General features: G+C 37.8%; 1 protein-coding gene across 8 annotated transcripts in view; it reads left to right on the forward strand.

Annotated features, from left to right (window-relative positions):
- PTPRT (protein tyrosine phosphatase receptor type T) overlaps positions 1-20,204 on the forward strand; it is a gene marked incomplete at both ends in the record, with an annotated part of 1,058,076 nt that overhangs the window by 694,718 nt on the left and 343,154 nt on the right. The window lies entirely within an intron of this gene.

The raw sequence follows: 20,204 nt of genomic DNA on the forward strand, positions 1-20,204 counted from the left end.
GAAGCCACCATTATGTTTTCCAAAGTGGCTGTACCATTTTGCATTCCTAACAGCAGCATAGAAAAGTCCCAGTCGTTTTGTATCCTTGTTGGGACTTTGAGTTGTCTTTCTGCCTTTGCCCTTTGGCCTTCTAAATAGGTGAATGGGTAAGGGGTCAGATATCACTGTGGTTTTAATTTGGGTTTCCCTGACTGATAGCGTTAAGCATTTTTCTTGTGTTACTACTTTCTGTAGATCTTCTTCGGTGAAGTGTTTGTTCAGATCACTTTCCCCTTTTAAAATTTGGGTTATCTCTTATTTTTGAGTTGTAAGAACTCTTTATTCAGGATAGATGTCCTCTGTTCTCCTCTGTTAGATATGTGTTTTGTAAATACTTTGTTTTTGTCTGTGATTTCCCTTTTTATTTCCTTAACTGTGTCCTTTGAAAGGTAAAAATGTTTAATTTTGGTAAACTCCAACTAATCAAAGGCTTTTTATTTGGTGCTTTTTAGGTCATATCTAAAAAATGTTGGCCTCGCCTAAGGTCAAAAAATGTTTTGTTTTGCGTGAATTATTGAATATGGGGTGAGGGGTGGGTGGAGGTCCATTTTTTTACATATAGATGTCTGTTCCAGCACCATTGATTAAAAATACTACCCTTTTCCCCTCTGTGATTTATTTCCTTAAAGTTTTGGTAGAATTCCCCAGTGAAACCATGTGGGTTTAGATTTTTCTTGTATGAAAGGTCCTTATATTATAAATTTAACTTATTTAGTAGATATGGGGATAATTGGGTTATCTAATTGCTCTTGAATGAGCTTTGATAGTTTGTGTCTTTCATATAGTTTATTTAATCTGTGCTATCTAATTTTATTAGCATAAAGTTGCTCCATATCATTCCCTTTTTTACCTTTTGATGTCTCAAACATCTGTAATGATGTCTCTGCTTTCATTCCTGACATTAACAATTTGTATCTTTTCTCTTTTCTTTCATGATCAGTCTGGCTAGAGATTTGTCAATTTATTGATCTTTTCAAAGAATCAGCTTTCGATTTTTACTGTGATTCTTCATGGTTTTTCTGTTTTCAATTTCACTGTTTTCTGCTCTTTATTTCCTTTCCTTTGCTTCCTTTGCATGCCATCTTTCCTCCTTCATCTAGTTTCTTAGTGTGCAGCTTACATTATTGGTATAAGAACTTTCTTACTTTCTAATACAGGCATTTATTTTATTTTATTTTTTATTTGCTAGCAGGAGCTCCTGTATTTCACTCAGTTTGAGTCCCTAATTTAACATCAGTTTGGTCTAAGATAAAATCAGTTTGGTTTTAAACTGAATGCTCTTTAGCATAATTTTTTTCCGCGATATATATTTTTTTAAATTTTTATTAACATATAATGTATTATTTGCCCCAGGGGTACAGATCTTTGATACGTCAGGCCTACACATTTCACAGCACTTACCATCGCACATACCCTCCCCCATGTCCATAACCAACCTTCTCCACACCCCACGTCTCCTCAGCAACCCTCAGTTTGTTTTGTGAGCTTAAGAGTTCTTATGGTTTGTCTCCCTCCAGATCCCATCTTGTTTCATTTTTGCCTTCCCCATTCCCCAAACCACTTCCCTGCCTCTCAAATTCCTCATATCAGAGAGATCATATTAATGCAGGCATTTTAATGCTATAAAGTTCTGTTCAGGTACTGCCTTAGCTGGCCCCCACTATCCCACCTAGGTGAATATACTCTGTTTACATTTTCAATCAATATGAAGTACTTTGGTTTCCCTCGTGATTTTATTTTTCGGTCTGTGGGTTATTTATAAGTGTTTTGTGGATTTACAAGTATTAGGGGACTTTACAGATATCTTTCTGGAATTGATTTTTAGTTTAAATCCACTTTGATTGGAAAACACATTTTCTATGATTGCAGTTTCTTTTATATTTGCTGAGATTTATTTTATAGCCCAGTATATGGTTTACTGTGGGGAGTGTGCCAGGTGCACTTGAAAAGAATACATATTTTGTTATGGTTAGATATGGTGTGCTCTAAATGCTAATGAGGTCAAGTTGGTTTATAGTTTTGCTCATTCCTTTCTCTAGGTGTAATGATAGTCTCCTGTTCAGTCAGTTATGGGAGCAGTATTGAAGTTTCTAACTGTGATTGTGTATTTGTATATATCTCTTTTCAGGTTTGTCAGCTTTTGTTTTATGTCTTTTTGTTGTTGAGTATATTTTTGTTTTGTTTTATGTACCTCTGTTATTAGGTGCATTTTAGAATATTTTTATATTTCTATATTTTATTGATTTTATTAGCTGTTGGTTTATCTGTTATGTGTTTGCTTTCCAACCAATTCAATTTTAAATATGCCTTTGAATCTACTTTTTTATTACCTTTTATTTTATTAGTTCCTCCTTCTCCTTACCTTGGATTTTCATGAGGATTTTTTTTTTAAATTTTTCAATGTTTTGTTTTCTTTTTGGATTAAATGCCTTCAATAATTTATTTTCACTCTTTTTGTACATAATGAAATAGGCAGTTTTGGCAGCATTCCCTCTGTTTTTGTAGGAAACATAATACTTATTGCTCTTTTCTAAAAATTTCTGGAACAAAACGTGTTGGTTTTTTTTTTTATTTTTTGAATTAAATTCTGAGTAGACTTTTTAAAATTCCTAAATGGTTTGGGTTTTTGTTTCTTCATACCTACTTGTAATTTTTTTCTAAATTTATTGAGTTGTCAGAGACTGTAGTCTGTTCTGCTTTTAAAATTTTTTAAGTTTTCTTTTAACCCAATAGGGTGGTATGAAAGCAGTCAAGACAAGAGGTAACAAATCTGTATGGCTATTTTCCAATAAAACTCTCTTTACAAAAACAGAAAGACATGGGCTGTGCCAAACGCTGTCCTGAAGGGACCAATAAAACATTAATTTGCATTATCTTCATTATCTTATATTTCTTTTAATATTCCTTCTGAACCTAACAGAAAACAAAATAAAATACAGTCACAAATTATTTGAGACTGCTTCACCTTTCAAATATTTTGCTTTCCAACAACCTGTTGGCATTTTTATAATTTGACAAATTGTTAATTCATCAATTTGTACAAATACTACGTTCAATTTGACATTATTCCTGATTTAGTTCCAACTTTACTATAGTATAATAACTCCATTTTAGGACAACAGCAGCTTAGATTTAATGGATCTATCAGTTACCATCTTTCCCCCTATAGTTTTATTATTAGATTATAAGATAAATTATCCTGTTATCAGATTTAACTCTCTGGTCATCCATGTATAAGCAGCACATAATTTTCTCTTAACAGGAAAGAAATTCAGGCTGGGTTTAACACAAAGGGTCCAATTTCCTATTTAAGGGGTAGAGAGGTTAGCTCTTTTGGAGATCATTCTTGATATGCCTTACAGATTCTCTAATTTTATCAGAGAATTTCCAAATTTCATTGCCAGTAGAATAGTTCGTTTTTCTTAACTTTACCATGAAAACCTTATCTTACATGATAACCAAACTTTTCCAACTAAAATACATTTATGTCTCCATGAATTAAACTTCAACCTCTGTTACTTATCATATACTCGTAAAACGTTAGGTCAAACTCTAGGAGTCCTATTCTGTTCCACTGAATTATTCTCTGTTTCTAGGAAAATAGTGTATTATTTTCTTTATAATGACTTTATTGTAAGCTTAATAAAAGGAAATGGTTCCTCTTTCTTTTTATAGTTGCTTTTTTTTCTTTGGTGATGCCATGCAGTGTTTTTCTTTCTCTGTCTGGCTTATTTCACTTACATAATGCCCTCCATGTTCATCCATGTTGTCACAAATGGCAGTATTTTTTGGTTAAGACTGGAGAATATTCCACTATATATATAGAAGAATATTCCACTCTATATTTAACATAGACACACACACATACACACACACACACCACACACCACATTTTCTTTATCCATCCATATCTCTGTCAACAGAAATGTAGGTTGTTCGCCATTGGGAATGATGCTGCAATGAACAGGGGAGTAGAATTTTCTTTAAGATAGTGATTTCATTTCCTTTGAATACATACCCAGACGTGAGATTGCTGGATCATATGGTAGTTCTATTTTTAATTTCTTAGGAAACCACTGTATCATTTGCCATAGCAGCTATACCAAATTTACATCCCCACTAACAGTACACAAGGGTTCCTTTTCCTCTGCATCTTGACCAGCATTTGTTATCTCTTGCCTTCTTGATGAAAGACATTCTAACAGGTTTGGGGTGGTACCTCATTGTGGTTTGATTTGCCTTTCCCTGATGATTAGTGATGCTCAACACCTTTTCATGTACTTGCTGGCCATTTATATGTCTTCTTGGAAAATATCTATTCACAATAAGTTCTTTGCCCCCCTCTTTCTTTTTTGCTATTGAATTGTGTGAGTTCCTTGCATGTTTCGCATATGAATCCCTTATTGCATATGTAGTTTGCAAATATTTTCTTCCACTTCATGGACTGCATTTTCATTTTGATGGTGGCTTTAGCTATTTAAAAGGTTTTTTTGTTTTTGTTTTTTTTTTTGGTTTGGCTTAGTCCCACTTGTTTATTTTCGCTTTTGTTGCCTTTGCTTGATGTCAAATACAAAAACTCATTGTTAAGACCAGTGTCAAGGAGATTACCTCTCATGTTTTCTTCGAGCATTTTTACAGTTTCAGGTCTTACATTCAATTCTTTAATCCATTTTGACTAGATTCTTGTGTATGATGTTCATTCTTTTGCGTGGGGATGTCTATTTTTTCCAGTATCATTTATTAAATATATTTAATAAATATTTATTCTTTTAAATAAATATTTAATATATTTAATATTTATATTTAATAAATATTAAATGTTTTAATAAATATTTAATAAATAAATTTAATAAATATTTAATAAATAAATTTAATAAATATTTATTCTTTCCCCACTGTGTATTTTTGAGAGCTTTGTCAAAAATAAATTGACCATATATGTACGGGTTTACTTCTGGGCTCTTTATTCTGTTCCATTGATCTCTGTGTCTGTTTTTATGCCAATACCATACTGCTTTGATTACCAAAGCTTTGTAATATAATTTGAAATCAAGAAGTATGATGCTACCAGCTTTGTTCTTCTTTCTCAGGATTGCTTTAACTATTTGGGGTCTTTGTGGCTCCATATGAATTTCATGATTGTGTTTATGTGAGAAAGATTGTTGGAATTTTGATAGATTACGTTGAATCTATAGATGAATTTGGGTAGTATGGACGTTTTAACAATATTAATTCTTCTACTCCATGACCATGGACTATCTTCCCACTTATCTCTGTCATCTCTGTCTTCTTCTTCTTCTTCTTCTTTTTTTTTTTTTTATCAGTGTTTTACAGTTTTTGTGAAGTTCTTTTACTTCCTTGGTTAAGTTTATTCATAAGTATTTTATTTCTCTTGATGCTTTTTGTGAGATTGTTTTCTTAATTTCTCTTTCTACTATTTTTTCTTAGCATATGAAGTGCAGCTGATTTTGTATATTGATTTTGTATTTTACAACCTTACTGAAGTTTTCATTTATTAGTTCTGATTGTTTTGGTAGTCTTTGGGGTTTTCTGTATATAAAGTCATGTCGTTTGCAAGCAGAGATAATTTTACTTCTTCCTTTTTGATTTGGATGGCTCGTCATTATTTATAATTCTGGCTAGGACTTCCAGTGCTATGTTGAGTAAATGTTGTAATTGTGGACATCCTTCTTTTTTCGGATGTTAGAGGAAAAGCTTTCAGCTTTTTACTATTGAGTATTATGTTATCTGTGAGGCTCATCATATATGGTTTTAATTATGTTGAAGGACATTCCATCTATACCTAATTTATTGAGAATTTTTAATCATAAAAAGATGTTGAATTTTGTCAAATGGTTTTTCTGTCTCTATTGAGATGGTTATGTAATTTTTATCCCTCATTTTGTTAATGTATATCAATTTCATTGATTTATGTATGTTGAACCATCTTTGCATCCCAGAAATAAATCCTACCTGATCATGGTGTGATAATCCTTTTTAATGTACTGTTGAATTCAGTATGCTAATATTTTGTTGAGGATTTTTGCATCTATGTTCATCAGGTATATTGGCCTGTAAATTTCTTTTATCATAGTGTCTTTGTCTGGCTTTGGAATCAGGGTAACTTTGGTCTAAGTCAGTTAGATTGAAAGTGTTCCCTCCTCTTTAATTTTTTGGAAGAGTTCAAGAAAGATTGGTATTAATTCTTTAAATGTTTAGTAGAAATCACCAGTGAAGCCATCTTTTCTTTGTTCAGAGGTTTTTGATTATTGATTTAATTTCCTGTTCAGAGATTAATTGGTCTGTTAAGGTTCCCTAGGAGTTTTTTTTTCTTTTCCTTTTTTTTTTTTTTTTAATGATTCAGTCTTGGAAGTCTTGTATTCTAATTTGTTGGCATAAATTGTTCATAATAGTTTCTTATGAGTCTCAGTATTTGTGTCACCAGTTGTAATGTTTCCTCTTTCATTTCTTGTTTTAATTGCACTCCTTTCTCTTTCTTCTTAGTTTATCTAGTTAAAAGTCTGTCAATTTTATCTCCAAAAATCCAGTTCTTAATTCCTTTGATCTTTTCTCTTGCAATCCTAGTCTCTACGCCTTTGTTTCTTAGACATACAGTTTGCCATGTGAACTTTAAAATAATTTTGTATTCAATTTTATGAATTAAAGTCGTAAAGACTCTGAGTGACATTAGGTTCCATTATTGTATTGGCTTTGGAAGGACAGACATATCTAGTATATTGAGTTTTCTCATTCTCATATACACTGTCTCTGATTGTTCAGGACATGTTTGTATGTCTTCGATAAAGTGTATTGCTTATTTGCTTTTATAAAATGTTAAGTCCAGAACCATTCTTGTCAAATGTATACTTACTTCATAGTATTCTAGTTTCTAATCATGAATGGGTTTTTTTTTCCTTTGATCATTGTTATTGATCTTTATGTATTTACGTCAGTTCTAGCCAAATTAACAACTCCTGTATAAACCATAATAGTTTTAAAAATAGTCTCTCAAGTTTTTGAGTTTACTGTCTCATCATTTGCAGACAGATTCAGTTTCGTCCCTTCATTCTCAGTATTTTTCCTGGGTATTTCATTTCTTGACTAAGTGCCTTGGCATAAGCCTCTGAAATAATATTAAATAGAGGTGGAGATGGTGGACATGTCTGTTTTGTTCATGACTTTGGAGGAAATGGGTTCAGTATTTTACTCTTTAATGTAAGGTTTATTGAGGGTTTTTTGTTTGTTTTTGTTTTTTGGTGTTTTTTTGAAGAGCGCTTATATTTAAGTAGTGCCCATCAATTCCTACTAGGTTATTTACTGGATTTTATCAAATGTATTTTGGCAAAAAAAATCAGTGAAGACTCCATCTATGACAAGTGCCAGGAAATCTCAAATTAGTTTAAGCAAAAAGTGAATCCATTGGCTTTAATAGCCAAAAACACACAGGATAAAGCTGACTTGAGGCCAGCTTCTTATAAAGGCTTGAACCGCGTCACCAGGATCTGGTATTTCTTACAGACTCTGCCCTTGTGGCTCCTTAATGGGCTGCATCAACTCTAAAATCCATGCATTTAGCGTCAAATCCAGTAATGAGGGAAGTGATAGGTTTTCCTAGAATTCCATAAGATATCTTATCTCATCTAAATGGCTTTGGAAGGGCCATAAGCTTGCCCCTGAATCAGAGAATCTTCAGAACCAGGGTAATGTGGTGTGTTGATTGACTTAGATGTAGAACCCAAGCTTCACCATCGGACTGGGTAGAGACCCATCCGGTACTCCTCTGCTGAGTGGAGAGGAGCAGGTGCATCCCCAGGGGAAAGCTTTGGTTTTACTCACCAGCATAAGAGAAAACAAACACTATGCAGCACAATAACAGATGTCGCTTCAGCATCTATTGATTCAGCCATATGGCTTGTCCCATTAATTTCTGGTAGTAATACATTGTCTTAATATATTTGCTGATGATGAACCATCCTTAGAATAATCCTTGTTTAGTCATGGTTTATCCCTTTGATGCATTGATTGATTCCATTTGTTTAAAATTTTCCATCTGTATTCATAACTAAAATTGATCACTGGTTTTATTTTTTGCATTGTTTGTATCGTGTTTTGCTCTTAAGGTTATGTTTGATACCAAATATTAATGGGAAAGTTGTCTTTATTTTTATATGGACCAAAATAATTTAAAGGTCATTAGAATTATCTTTTATTAAGGCTAGATAAAAAAAAACAGCTGAGAAAAGGATCTAGCCATGATAGGGTTTTTATAACAGATGTTTAAGTACAGTTTTATAGTCTTCCATGATTTTTTATTCTGTGATTGAACTTATTTTTCCCCTAGAAGTATCATTACTCTCTAGATTTTAAAATTTGTTGCTATAGTTATTTATAATAATCTCTTTAAAATTTTAAATTCATTTAATCTCTTTCCTATTCATGGTTACATTGCCTTTCTCTTTTTTAGTATTTTATATTATACTTCATTTATCTTTATTTGCTTCACCAAATAAATATGCATATGTTTTTCAAAGGGCCAGCTTTAGCTTTTATTTACATATGTATTCTTCTCTTTTTTATATTCTTATTTTCAGTTCTTATATTCTACCAAATTCATTTGGTTTATTTTTTTTTTCTCGTTCATAAAGTTGAAATTCTTGGATGACTTTACTCTGAGTATAGCTTTATCTGCTGCCACAGGTTTTAGCATGAGAACATATCTTAGCATATCTTTTTCTATTTATTATTTTTTAGATAGTTTATAATTTCCATTTGACTCTCATGTTTGATCTAAGGTTTGGGTATTTAAGATGAAATTTCTTAACTTCCAAAAAATTAAGGCTCTCATTTTCATTGGATTGGGTTGTAGTTAGAAATATGATTTATAAAAGATGACTGATGTAATGGAATTTATTATGCTTTTCTTTTTAGCCAATTAATTACATATATATATATATATTTACTTATTTGTATTTATAATATAAATACAAATATATATATATCTCAATTTAAGGAATTATGTTTGGCTTCTATGTTTCTTATGATTATTACCCTTTTTATTTTTCTAACTGTTAAATTCAAATGTTTTTCCAGTCCTTTACATTTAATGTTTTGTGTCACTTTTTTCATTTTTCAAACAAGTAAGATGTTAGCACGGAAAAATTCATATGTGTTTTGTAGAACAGCCTCTTGGTTTTACTAATAGGGAAACCCAAAATCCAGAAAGGAGACAGGCCTTGTCCAAAGTCACAAAGTGAATCTCGTGAATTGGGGCTCTTTCTACTATACCCCACCCTCCAAGTGTCCTATGATCAAACTGCTTTTGTGTGAAATGACAAGAAGAGATGATCTGATATAGGTAAAAATGGAAATAACAAAAAAATAAATATACGGTTACTGGTCTAAAAAGGAAGAGAGAGTAAATGTTGGGGAGTATGCGGGTGTGAGTTCTACTTCACTCAATGGAACCCACGTTCTTCCTATTTGCTATGTCCATCATCCCCCAGGGCATTTCAGTGTCTGCAGGATCTGGCTGTCAGACAAGGCAAGAGGCAGAGAGGGATGGATTCCTCATGGGGTTTTCTGAGGAGACCTACAAGCGTTGTACATCACCTCCACCCTTTTTTCCATTGCCAGAACTCAGTCATATGGCCTGAGTGCACAGCTATGTGCCTAACGTTCTCTAAGCACTTAACTTGGGGACCACCCATCTCATCTCTACCATATCTTGTTCTTGGGTGGAGAAGAGGACTGGATGTGGATGTGGGGGAAGAAGCTCACTGAAGTACAGGGCCTCTGTTGATCTGGGAACCAGGATGAGGTTCCAAACCAAGTCCAGAGAACAGGAGGTTTGGTTGGAAACTGGGATGAAAGCCCAGAGGGCCTAGAAGGGTAAGAAGGTAGACTCCCATATGATGGAGACAGAAAAGCCCAGTCTTCTTTCATGTATTTGCAAGTACCATAAGTGTTACATTTAGAATAAGGAAACATCTTTGTTGGAGCTGCCTATTTTGGCTATTCACAGAATCAAATATTACTGCATTCCTTGCAATACACCCACATTCATGCATGAGCACATGGAAGCATGTCCACACTCCTGCACACTCACACCCCACAGTCTTCCTGAGAGGGTCAAGACCGAAGGCAGTGTGAGTAGCAGCACATGTTCTTGCAAACTCTGCAAGTTCTTCAAGATTAAATGCCTTATAATGCACACCTCGCAGTATTTTCTCTTTTACTTTGCTGGAAACCAGATTGTTGATTCCCCTTCTCTACTGTTCCATCCCTCCCTCCCTGCCTCCCTTCCTCTTTCTTGTCTTTCCTCCCTCCTCTCTCTCCCCCTTTCTCCCTTGCATGTCCTCCTTCCCTTTCACTGCCTTTTCCTCCCTGCTTCTCTTTCCTCCCCCCCCCCATAAAGGCTGCATATTATTCAATATAGGTCATCAGGTCAGACTTAGACCCATTCACAACTGCCTCAATATTCTTGCCAACGTTTCCTTTTTTCCTGCTCTATTCTCCATGAGCAAATAGGGCACCTTTCTGAGAATGAGCATGTAAATTTCTTTGCATTTTTCACAAATATCTTGGTTGTGTGCTTGCTTTCCAGTCTCTTGGGCTCAATTATCTGAAAATAGACCCTCATCTGTTTTAGCCTGGGCTTGGTTAGTTGCAAATAATAGAAACCTACTCCACCTGGCTTAATCAAGAGAGGAGGATTTGCTGGAAAGGTACAAGGATAACTTACAAATCTCAAGTCAGCAAAGCTTCGGGGAACCAAAACCCACAACAGAAACTGAGGCAGCACCTGGCTCTGTCTGTCCTCATCTTTCTCACTCCAGCCCTCTGCTCCTTCTGCTAACCTGCTTCATTCTCTGCCATCGATCACCTTTCTCTCTGTTTTCCCATGACACCGTCACATGGCAGAATATGCCATCCCAGCCCCTTCCAGTGTTCTTAACTTGATTAGAATCAGAATGACCTAATTCCAGATTCTCAGGACAGAGGATCTGATTGATAGGCTAGGTGTCCACCGACTGTGACTGGGGAGGTAGATAGGAGGCTGTGGGGGTAGCAAAGACTTCCCTACCACCCAGCCAATCAAGAGCAGCAGTTACAAAATATTTTAAGTACGGTCCTACAAGGTAGCACTGAGACAGTCCGCTCCAAGGCTTTGGGCTTGTTCCAGTGATCTGCCTATACTGTCTGGTGGTAAAGCCAACTATGATAGTGACAGTGCCTGGGAATTGAACATCCTTTCATTAAGCCAGGGCTGGGAACCTCCATTAACAGCATGCAATCTGCACAATAACACCACTGACCCCATCTCACAGGGCAGGGCTTGGGGCCTGCAGAGCATGCTGGCACACCCAAATTCACACGCGTGCATCATCTGCAGAGCTGGTGTTTGAACCCAGCTCTGCCTCGGTCCAGTCTTCCTCCGGGGCTCCACGCCTGCTTTGCACACGTGGGCATGTGTGTGCTGTGTGTGTCCTCATCTGTAAAACAATGGTTAGAAAAATAACACTCGGGATGCCTGGGTGGCTCAGTGGGTTAAAGCCTCTGCTTCAGCTCCAGTCATGATCCCAGGGTCCTGGGATCGAGCCCCGCATCGGGCTCTCTGCTCAGTGGGGAGCCTGCTTCCCTTCCTCTCTCTCTCTCTCTGTCTGCCTCTCTGCCTACTTGTGATCTCTGTCTGTCAAATAAATAAATAAATAAATCTAAAAAAAAAATAAAACTTACCTTTTTCTTGTAGGCTTATTATTGTGGTTAGATGGTAAGATGGGTTGGGCAGAAGCATTTTGGGAACTACAGAATACCATACAAATATTATTATCTCTTTATCCACTTACCTAGCCCCCACCACTGTGTCACGGTTTACGTAAGCAGTAGTTTGACTCCACAGGACTTCCCTTGCATGTCGTTTCGTGAGCTGTTCACAAGGATGATGGGCAGAGTGTAGGGGAAAGGGGGCTAAATCAGTAAGCCTCTGGGATGTTAAGCCTGCAGTAATGCATTAAGATGCCAGGTCTACTAGAGTTTTCTTGTGCGTTTTTATTTGTTTGTTTGTTTGTTTTGAAAAGGTTAGTGATTTTTTAAAAACCATCTCAACACTTTTAGTTATTCCAAATTGAAAATCTGAATGATCAAAACTACTTCTTCTCCTGTACTTCTGTCCTGGGAAAATGGAGACCCACTATCCACAAGCCAGAGCTGGCATCTGGGACTCCGCCCTCTTCCTCAAACCGCACATCTAACTGGCCACCAAACACCCATTCTCTCAGTATAGCTTCATCAGTTAAAAGCAGTTAAAATCCCAGTCGTCCCCCAAACAGTCCCACTGTTGTTGTCATCTTCGGTTCATCCTCAGGATCGCTACCAGTTTCCCAAGATGTGCATTTGAGCATGTTGCTTTACCTGCTCAGGGCCCCTCGGAGGCTCCCATTCTCTAAAGCCCAAGGGCTTAGTATGACTTACAGGGCCCTGTGTTTCTCTTCTCCTGCCTGAACACATCACAGCACTAGGCACACCCCGAATGCACCACGAGCTTCCAGTTCCGGCCTTTACAAGAACAATTCCTTCTGCAGAGAGATGCTCCTTCGTCCTCTCTCTGCATTGTTCCATTGCCTTTATCCAGCAAGCTGTGGCTCCTTGAGGGTATGTTTCTTGCTGCATTCATAGAGGGGGAGAGTTCCATCCTTACCTAGCCTCCTCTCTGCTCCCCCAGTTTTGTAAATATCTTTACATTGTCCCTTCTCACAACACGTAGCAGCGATTTAAATACCATCTCCTCTCCGGACTGGAGTTCCTTTCAGGCAGAAAATGCAGTAGCCATGCTTGTATCCCCACAGCCTAGCATAGCACCTGGCAAAAGATATATTTTCAATAAAAATGATTTGAATAAATGAGTCAATCATCTGTGTCCATCTAAAATCTTGTTTCCTTAGAGGAAACAGAAATGGTGTTGAAGCCTGCCCCCTATGATTCTAACAGTGATTGGCCCTGAATCAGATGCTGGGAGAGGTTTGCTTCCGAAGGCAATGATCAGTTTTACTCCACATTGCTGTCTCTTTAAAGAAGAAGAAGAAGAAGGGAAAAAAGAAACTGTAATCCAGCCTTGGAAATGTGCATGGCTCTGACTTGGGTTAAAGACAACACGAGATATCTTAGGACCATGTCAAATGTTGGCGTGGACAGCACCGATGGGTGCATTCCAAAGTAGACAGAGGCTATTTCTTGTCTTCCTGGAATACCATCTGGATTCAAATGTTAATGTTCAATCCAATTTGTTGCTAAGGCAACCAAGTTATAGGCCATCTTCAATTTACAAAAGGTGATATTGCCGAAGTCATTTCATAAGTCAGATGTTTGAAAAACACACTACATTTTCCAGGGTGAAAAGTGATATAAATGGTAGCTAGAACCTACAGAATTGTATTTAACCCATATTGTCTCAGTGCTTGTGCAGGAGAAGTCGGTAAATATATCCCTTGTCTCCCGGGTCACAGCAAGTCTCAAAGCAATCTGGTTGTACACCCAAGAGCCGGGGGAAAGGGGGCCTCTCTCCAGGATTCTCTAAAACCACTTCAGGATATCCTGTGTTTAGTCTAGAGATTTAAAAACCTGGTTCAGCCTCTGGATTACCTGGGAAGGATTTATTAAAAGATTCCCTGGTTCAACTTCAGACCAGTCCCATTAAAATCAGAAAATTACTGGGCTCCAGGAAAATATACACATTTTTAAAGCCCTAGGTGATCCTGGTATAATTTCTGAATTTTTTTTCCTCCCATTGGGAATTGTCTTCTCATGTGCTACCCAAGGTCAAAGCTGTAGTTATGTAGGTAATGACCTCTGAGGGTATCATAGTTTCTACTGCCCAAGGATGATCTTGGATGTCCTCTGAAGGCACTGACACTAAACTAATCCTGATGCCTGGACCGGCATTGCTGATGCTCACAAGGACAGGCTCTTCCTTCCCTGCTAAAGGGGGATAACTGATAGCCCAAAAACAGACCAGTGATGCCACAAGGACCAGCAACATTATCAAGATCATGGGAATTCATTAAAAATAACTAAAATACCTCCTTTCCCCCCCTATCCTTCTTATCCTAGGACTAAGGCATGAGCCCCTAGAGCAACCTGAATGCAAGACACTGTGTGGGTAACCCCTCCCCAGATTCTAACCCACTATCACTGGATATTACGTCATTGCTTTGACCATCTTTGTTCTTATAATAAGCTACGATGATGAGCCCACTAGGCCTCCACATAGCCCTGGTGGACCCACCTCACTGGTCCCCAGAAAGTCCCAGCCAACTAAATTCAAAGATGAACCTAAATGGAGTTCAAGAGAGAATCCTGAGAAGGCCTGTTGAGTTGGAGGAAAATTGAAAGATTTGCTAGAGTTTATCTGTTAGATGGCTTAGCGTGTTATAATAATGGTTCTCAGCGAATCCCATCTCCTCGCGTTCATGAACCTTTGTAGTGTGATATTGTCACTCTTCCCCCCAAGAGATGGCATCTAGTTCTCCTGCCTTCTCAAATCTGTTTTGACCGTGTAATTTTCTTTGACCAAGAGAATGTGGTAAGAATAATCATGTGCACATCTGGACACTAGATCTTCAAAGGCCTTCACTTGAAATATCCGTTCTAACCCCCCTGAGGCTACCATTCTCTGAAGAAGCCCAGTCTGGTCTTCTGGAGGATAAGAGATCAAATGAGAAGCATCAAAGTGTTCTAATCAGTAATCAGCCAGACTTAGGAGTGAGGCCATCTTGGAACCTCCAACCTCAGCTTAGCACTTCATGTGAGGGACTACAGCCCTGTGAGTGATCCTAGTAAGCCCAGAAGAAAAACAGTCCAGAGTGCTGACTCACAGAGTTATGGCAATAACACATCATTGCTGTGTTAAGCCACTGAACATTGAAATACCCATAGGTATCTGATTCACTACTATTTTATATAATATAAAAAGTACATGTATATACCATTGAAAATGATCACATATGATCTCTCTGTACCAAAGCTTGCATACTTCCAGGATGTTGATATCCAAATGGAGGCATAAACATTTTTATTCTGGATGATGCACAATTGGAATTCCACTGTACGTGCCAATTTTGTAACCTGCATTCTTTTATGTAATAATACTCTCATCATTTTCATATCTCATAAATAATCTTCTATATCATTTTAATGACTTCATAATACACTGTCATTAAGATGTACATAATTTATTTAACTCGTTCCTGTTACTGGATATTTTTCCACTGTTGTCATCACAGCTGTGATGAAAATCTTTGTGCATCAGTCTTCCTGCACATAAGTGATCATTTTGTTAGCGTATTTGGGGGGCATTATTGCTTAATTATTTTTGTCAATATAATAAAAAAATGGAGTGAAAATTTCACTAATTTTCACTCCATTTTATTAACCATCAGGTTAATGAGATTTTCACTTAGCTTCCAGTGGGATTCTGTTAACATATATTCCCCTTTATGTACCTGGCACTTGGGAATATCATCAGTTCTGATATAAAATGAGTAATGCGGGCGCCTGGGTGGCTCAGTGGGTTAAGCCGCTGCCTTCGGCTCAGGTCATGATCTCAGAGTCCTGGGATCGAGTCCCGCATCGGGCTCTCTGCTCAGCAGGGAGCCTGCTTCCCTCTCTCTCTCTCTGCCTCTGCCTGCCTCTGTCTACTGGGATCTCTCTCTGTCAAATAAATAATAAATAAAATCTTTAAAAAAAAAAAAATAAAAAAAAATAAAATGAGTAATGCATTCCTAAAAATCACTATGCCATGTGAAATTGCACAATAAAAACCACAGGGATTAATAAGAAAATGGGATTAGCCATATACTCAAAAACTTTATCAGTAACCAATATAAACAAAAAAGAACACAGGAACCTAATAAAAATAGTAGCAAACTTTTACTCATTAAGTTATTGTAAATACATGAATCCTACCATAAATGTGATCTTCCTATTAGGTTTTTATTTTAACCACCTGGTGCTCATCATGACAAGTACACTCCTTAATCCCCATCACCTATTTCACCTATCCCCCACCTCCGCCCCTCTAGTAACCGTCAGTTTGTTCTTGATTTCTCTCTCTCTCTCTCTCTACCCCCCTTATTTTTCCCTTTGCTTCTCTTTTTAAAATTTATTAATTTATTAATTAACATGTAATGTATTATTTGTTTCAGGGATACAGGTCTGTGAATCATCAGTCTTACACAATTCACAACGCTCACCATAGCACATACCCTCTCCAGTGTCCACCACCCAGCTACCCTATCCCTCTCTGCCATTCTCCTTTGCTTCTTTGCTTTCTTAAAAATACACATATGAGTGAATCATATGGTATTTGTCTTTCTTTGACTTATTTCGCTTGGCATTATACTCTCTAGCTCTATCCACATTATTGTAAATGGCAAGATTTCATTCTTTTTGGTGGCTGAATCATAGTCCATTGTATATGTATATACATATATATACATTGCATATGTATATACATATGTGTACATATGTATATACCACATTTTCTTTATCCATTCATCCATTGATGGATACTTGGACTGCTTCTGTATCTTGGCTATTGTAGACAGTGCTACTGCAAACACTGAGGTACATGTATCCCTTTGAATCAGCATTTTTGTATTCTTTGTGTAAATGCCCTGTAATGTGATTGCTGGATTATGTGATAGTTCTGTGTTTAACTTTCTGAGGACCCTCCATACTGTTTTCCAGAGTAGCTGCACCAGTTTGCATTCTCACCAACAGTGCAGAAGGATTTCCTTTCTCCACATCCTCACCAGCCCCTGCTGTTTCTTGCATTTTTGATTTTAGCCATTAGGACAGGTGTGAGGTGATATCTCATTGTGGTTTTGATTTGCATTTCCCTGATGATGAGTGATGTTGAGCATTTTTTCAGTCGTCTACTGGTCATCTGGATGTCTTCTTTGGAGAAATGTCTGTTCATGTCTTCTGCATATTTTTTAATTGGATTATTTGTTTTTTAGGTGTTGAGTTTTAGAAGTTCTTTATATATTCTGGATACTATCCCTTTATCAGTTATATGTCATTTGCAAATATCTTCTCCCATTCCATAGGTTGCCTTTTAGCTTTGTTGATTGTTTCCTTCCCCATACAGGAGCTTTTTAATTTGATGTAGTCCCAATTAGTTTGTTTTTATTTTTGTTTCCCTGGCCTTGGGAGACATATCTAGAGAGAAGTTGCTATGGCTGATGTCAGAGAAATTGCTATCTACATTCTTTTCTAGGACTTTTATGGTTCCAGGTCTCATATTTCAGTCTTTAATAATTTGTTTTTATTTCAAAAAGGACAAAGTTTCCTTGTGGAACTGAGAGCATCAGGTTGAAGCTTGTGAATTATTGTGAACTGATGGGAGGAAATTAGTCTGAAATGGAAGAAGTTGGAACTCCAGATGTGGCTGATAACATGCCGTGAACTGAGGGAGTAGGCAGATGTTTAAGGCATGTGTGTGTGCATTTTGTGTATTCCTACATGATTTGGTTCATTTGGGTGCAGTTTTCTGCATCACCTTGTGTTTCTCTTGTACGAAATGACACATGGTCAAAACTTATGTTCAAATTATTCCCTAATAGACAAGTTCACATTTTCAAAACAAACGTCATAGCAGAACTGACTGTCCTCAGCTTGCCATCTGTGTCCCCTTCAGTCCTGCTCCATCTTCCTCTGACCTCATGGAAGTTCTTCAAAGTTCTTGCCTGTGGATGCTACCCCTTCTAAGTTTGCAGGGCCCATGCAAGCTTTTCCTATCATTACATTGTGAAGCTCCACATCTCTGGGGATATGGAGAGAACTTAAGCAGCTGTGATTATGTTGCAGTCTTGCCTAGAAACCAAATTTAGTACCATCTGACTCTGTATCCCCTTGCTTCTTCCCACGCCAAGCCAAGTGACTATGGGTCATTGCAAAGATTTTTTTTTTAATTTTTTTTAAGATTTTATTTATTTATTTGATAGACAGAGATTACAAGTAGGCAGTGAGGCAGGCAGAGAGAGAGGAGGAAGCAGGTTCCCCGCTGAGCAGAGAGCCCGATGCGGGGCTTGATCCCAGGACCCTGAGACCGTGACCTGAGCCGAAGGCAGAGGCTTCAACCCACTGAGCCACCCATGCGCCCCCCCCTTTTTTTTTAATTTAAAGGTAAATTTGGGTTGAGATTTAAAAACAAATACAAAAAACCGAAGCGGATTGTTTTTTGGAAAAGCATCAGAAGAAATATTAGTAAACGCCCTCCACCAGAAGAAAATGTCAACCTCTGTTTTCTTGACAAAACATATCATTTTACCTTTTTTGCTGCACTTGATATATGTGAACAGCCCTCTTACCTCTCAGGTCCTTGGCTGACTCACAGCTAGAGCAGAGGGAAGGAACAAAGACATTTCATGCAAGGTCTGAGAAAAGTATGGGAAGAAATGTTTGTGTTAGAACTGAATGAGTTTAAGTAAAATTGTCTCCATTAGAATTAGCCAAAATGGAAGTGAGATGTGAGGGGAAATGGAATGCCTGCAGGGAACAAATTAACCATGAGGGTGGGGAGGTGGCACCAGGTTAAGTATGGGATAGAACCCTTTGAGAGCTACTGGGAAGCAGGAGAGGGTGTGGGGCCAGTGGGCAGAGTAGGACTCAGCATGGTGGTGAAGGCAGCGTGCTCCAGTCTGACCATCACTCAGTGTGGTAGGAAGAGAACAGGAGCCCAGTGGAGCCCTTGGCAATCTTGTTGACACATGGCAGGGCATCAGACAGTGATAAGCTCTTCTACTGGGAGGAGCGTAGGCTGTTATCAACAATGATTAACATGCTTATACACATTAAAATTCAGCACATTTGAACTCTGTTTTCAACATGTATGACTTGCTCAGTGATACCCAGGGGCAAGACATATCAGGTTTCTTCTGTTTTACTCAATCAAAAGAAACTTCTCTACTTTTACCCGTGTGGCTGGCAGTTCATCTAAGCCCAGTTGTTGTTACATTCCCCTCTCCTTAGCCTGTGGGATCTTAAAAGAACTGCAGGATGACCCACTCACTATAGGAACGTCCAAGAAGGGCCTCTGGTCCTTTGGGTTGCCTCTGAGCTGTGAGTTCTCCAAGCCCGAGATGCTCTGGAACCTTTGTCGATGGTGTCAACCCCCACCTTACCAAGCTCAGCAACCAGGACATTGACCAGGGCTCTAATTCCTGAGGCTGCTGAGCTTGGGGCTCAGAATGTCTTCATCCTAACATGTCTGTGTCTTTGCAGTTAGAATAATCCTGCTGCAGCCTCTCACACTGCTACATTTACGTTCTGGGCCAAGCCATTGCCTCTCTTCTACTGTTGATGCAGCACAAAGGCTCCTTCTCCCTCTCTACAAGGGGTAATTGAGAGGTATTAAATAGAAATTTTTAATTTGTCCCTGTGTTGAAGGAGCTTGGAACTCACCCTTCAAAGAATAATTTCTTTCAATTCTTATTTTAAAGAGTTGATAGTTAACCCCCTTCTCTTTTTCCTCCAAAAAACATAAATACCCCTTTAATTCATCCATCTGACATCTCACTACATATTATCAATTTATTCTAGTTGTGGCCTTTGAAAGTGGGTATTATTCTTATTTTAAAAGCAATGGAAAGAGCTAACTTATTTGTTTGGGGTCAGTTATAATGCAGGAGCAAATCTAAATTACTCAGGCCTGACTCCATAAGCTAGTTTCCTACTCCTACACAGCAGCTTCCTGGTCAGTACTTAAGATAACCCTTGCTCTTTGGTAAATTTTTTTCCCCTATAAAACATCCTTTATTATCTTACACAGTTTAAGTGTGTCAGGAGTCTGAGAATGACTGAGTTGAGTGGTTCTGGTTCAGGATCTTATGAGGTTGCCGTCCAGTTGTCAGCTGAGGCTGTAATCATCTGAAGGCTTGACTGGGGCTGGAGGATCTCTTTCCAAGATGGCGCACTCACACGACTGTCAGCAGGAGGCCTCCATTCCTCACAATGTGGGCCTCTTTAATGACGTGGCAGATGGCTTCCACCAGAGTAAAGATGCATGGAAGAGGGGGAGAAATCACGGTGTATTTTATGACTCAGCCTTGGAGGCAGGAGGGCACCACACATGGGTATGAATACTAGGAGATGGGGATCACTGGGGG

This window comes from Martes martes (genome assembly GCF_963455335.1).
Source record: "Martes martes genome assembly, chromosome: 9".
NCBI lineage: Eukaryota > Metazoa > Chordata > Mammalia > Carnivora > Mustelidae > Martes > Martes martes.